The sequence below is a fragment of the Salvelinus fontinalis genome, chromosome 5, assembly GCF_029448725.1.
Source record: "Salvelinus fontinalis isolate EN_2023a chromosome 5, ASM2944872v1, whole genome shotgun sequence".
Taxonomy (NCBI): domain Eukaryota; kingdom Metazoa; phylum Chordata; class Actinopteri; order Salmoniformes; family Salmonidae; genus Salvelinus; species Salvelinus fontinalis.
In genome coordinates this window covers 66,449,820-66,453,563 of record NC_074669.1, presented here as the reverse complement: position 1 = coordinate 66,453,563, position 3,744 = coordinate 66,449,820, and the positions used below count along the sequence as shown (strand labels likewise).

The window sequence follows — 3,744 nt, the reverse complement described above, 5'->3', positions numbered from 1 at the left end:
CTCTCTCTCCTCCTCTTCCTCTCTTTCCTCTCCCTCCTCTCCTCCTCTTCCTCTCTCTCCTCTCCCTCCTCTCCTCCTCTTCCTCTCTCTCCTCCTCTTCCTCTCTCTCCTCTCTCTCCTCTCCTCCTCTTCCTCTCTCTCCTCTCTCTCCTCTCCTCCTCTTCCTCTCTCTCCTCTCCCTCCTCTCCTCCTCTTCCTCTCCCTCCTCTTCTCCTCACACCACCCCAGTATCTCTACTTACACATCATCTTCTGCAGATCTGTAACTCCAGTGTTAAATTGCTAAATTGTAATTATTTCACCACTACGGCCTATTGCCTTACCTCCCTAATCTTACTACATTTGCACACACTGTATATAGATTTTTAAAATTGTATTATTGACTGTACGTTTGTTTATCTCATGTGTAACTCTGTGTTTTTGTCGCACTGCTTTGCTTTATCTTGGCCAGGTCGCAATGTAAATGAGAACTTGTTCTCAACTTGCCTACCTGGTTCAATAAAGGTTACATAATATAAGCCTGCAGCCTGATGCAGGTATACACAGACACACACACACACACACACACACACACACACACACACACACACACACACACACACACACAGACACACACACACCATATGCTCACAAGTATGTGTGAATATTAAATGTGGTAATGGTTTTCCGAGACTGTTATTTGTGTTTTCCAGAGATCTCTGTGATGTGGTGTTCTACATAGAGGACTGCTGCTGAGGGGGAGGACGGATCGTAATAATGTCTGTAACGGACCAATGGAAGCCATGTGTTTGATACCATTCCTCTCAGGACATTACCACGAGCCCGTCCTCCCGGATTAAGGAGCCACCAACCTCCTGTGATAGGGGATAGGGAGCCAGTGACGTCTTCCTCCTCCTCCATGTTTCTCTACCACTTGTTAAACTGTTGATATAGATGTCCTCCTCCTCCATGTTTCTCTACCACCTGTTAAACTGTTGATATAGACGTCCTCCTCCTCCTCCATGTTTCTCCACCACCTGTTAAACTGTTGATATAGACGTCCTCCTCCTCCTCCATGTTTCTCTACCACCTGTTAAACTGTTGATATAGACGTCCTCCTCCTCCTCCATGTTTCTCTACCACCTGTTAAACTGTTGATATAGATGTCCTCCTCCTCCATGTTTCTCTACCACCTGTTAAACTGTTGATATAGACGTCCTCCTCCTCCATGTTTCTCTACCACCTGTTAAACTGTTGATATAGACGTCCTCCTCCTCCTCCATGTTTCTCTACCACCTGTTAAACTGTTGATATAGATGTCCTCCTCCATGTTTCTCCACCACCTGTTAAACTGCTGATATAGACGTCCTCCTCCTCCATGTTTCTCTACCACCTGTTAAACTGTTGATATAGACGTCCTCCTCCTCCATGTTTCTCTACCACCTGTTAAACTGTTGATATAGACGTCCTCCTCCTCCTCCATGTTTCTCTACCACCTGTTAAACTGTTGATATAGACGTCCTCCTCCTCCTCCTTGTTTCTCTACCACCTGTTAAACTGTTGATATAGATGTCCTCCTCTTCCTCCATGTTTCTCTACCACCTGTTAAACTGTTGATATAGACATCCTCCTCCTCCTCCATGTTTCTCTACCACCTGTTAAACTGTTGATATAGACGTCCTCCTCCTCCTCCATGTTTCTCTACCACCTGTTAAACTGCTGATATAGACGTCCTCCTCCTCCATGTTTCTCTACCACCTGTTAAACTGTTGATATAGACGTCCTCCTCCTCCTCCATGTTTCTCTACCACCTGTTAAACTGTTGATATAGACGTCCTCCTCCTCCTCCATGTTTCTCTACCACCTGTTAAACTGTTGATATAGACGTCCTCCTCCTCCTCCATGTTTCTCTACCACCTGTTAAACTGTTGATATAGACGTCCTCCTCCTCCTCCATGTTTCTCTACCACCTGTTAAACTGTTGATATAGACTTCCTCCTCCTCCATGTTTCTCTACCACCTGTTAAACTGTTGATATAGACGTCCTCCTCCTCCTCCATGTTTCTCTACCACCTGTTAAACTGTTGATATAGACGTCCTCCTCCTCCTCCATGTTTCTCTACCACCTGTTAAACTGTTGATATAGACGTCCTCCTCCTCCTCCATGTTTCTCTACCACCTGTTAAACTGTTGATATAGACGTCCTCCTCCTCCATGTTTCTCTACCACCTGTTAAACTGTTGATATAGACCTCCTCCTCCTCCATGTTTCTCTACCACCTGTTAAACTGTTGATATAGATGTCCTCCTCCTCCATGTTTCTCTACCACCTGTTAAACTGTTGATATAGACGTCCTCCTCCTCCTCCATGTTTCTCTACCACCTGTTAAACTGTTGATATAGACGTCCTCCTCCTCCATGTTTCTCTACCACCTGTTAAACTGTTGATATAGACGGCTGTAGACCATTTAGTTATTTTAACTTATGTACTCTACATATCTGCATTGAAGCCTGTTATTCATTAGTTCATTCACGTCGACGACGTTAAAAAATATGAATATTAAATATATTTTTGCTCTTGTGGAGGAGTGTGACTGTCTGAAATATTACAAAGTTAACAATGAATATAGTCCATAGAGATGGAAAGGACTCATCTTTATATCTGTGCCATTGGGACCAACAGTGGAGGTGTCATAGTACCCATAAAACCTAGCGGTCAAACAGGGAAATGGTTCCAATCGTTTTTTCACCAATCAAGCAAATGTATTTATAAAGCCCTTCTTACATCAGCTGATATCTCAAAGTGCTGTACAGAAACCCAGCCTAAAACCACAAACAGCAAGCAATGCAGATGTAGAAGCACGGTGGATAGGAAAAACTCCCTAGAAAGGCCAGAACCTAGGAAGAAACCTAGAGAGGAACCAGGCTCTGAAGGGTGGCCAGTCCTCCGTTGGCTGTGCCGGGTGGAGATTATAACAGAACATGTTCAAATGTTCATAGATGACCAGCAGGGTCAGATAATAAAAATCACAGTGGTTGTAGAGGGTGCAACAGGTCAGCACCTCAGGAGTAAATGTCAGTTAGCTTTTCATAGCCGATCATTCAGAGTTAGAGACAACAGGTAGAGAGAGTCGAAACTAGCAGGTCCGGGACAAGGTAGCACATCCAGTGAACAGGTCAGGGTTCCATAACCGCAGGCAGAACAGTTGAAACTGGAGCAGCAGCACGACCAGGTGGACTGGGGACAACAAGGAGTCATCAGGCCAGGTAGTCCTGAGGCTCAGATCCTCTGAGAGAAAGAGAGAGAGAATTAGAGGGAGCATATTTAAATTCACACAGGACACTGGATAAGACAGGGGAAATACTCCCAAGTATTTCAGACTGACTCTAGCCCCCCGACGCATAAATACTAGAGGCTGAGACAGGAGGGGTCGGGAGACACTGTGGCCCCGTCCGACGATACCCTCGGACAGGGCCAACCAGGCAGGATATAACCCCACCCACTTTGCCAAAGCACAGCCACCACACCACTAGAAGGATATCTTCAAACCACCAACTTACTACCCTGAGACAAGGCAGAGTATAGCTCATGAAGATCTCCCCCACGGTACGAAGTCGAGAGGGGCGCCAAACCTGGACAGGAAGATCACGTCAGTGACTCAACCCACTCAAGTGACGCACCCCTCCTAGGGAAGGCATGGAAGAACACCAGTAAGCCAGTGTCTCAGCCCCTGTAATAGGGTTAGAGGCAGAGAATCCCAGTGGAG

General features: G+C 45.8%; 1 protein-coding gene across 1 annotated transcript in view; it reads left to right on the top strand.

The window, feature by feature from the left end:
- LOC129856178 (WD repeat-containing protein 19-like) overlaps positions 1 to 2,560 on the top strand; it is a gene marked incomplete at its 5' end in the record, with an annotated part of 33,160 nt that extends 30,600 nt beyond the window's left edge. The window contains one exon of the mRNA XM_055924279.1: positions 692 to 2,560. The remainder of the gene's footprint in view (positions 1 to 691) is intronic.
- Between the last annotated feature and the right edge of the window lie 1,184 nt (positions 2,561 to 3,744).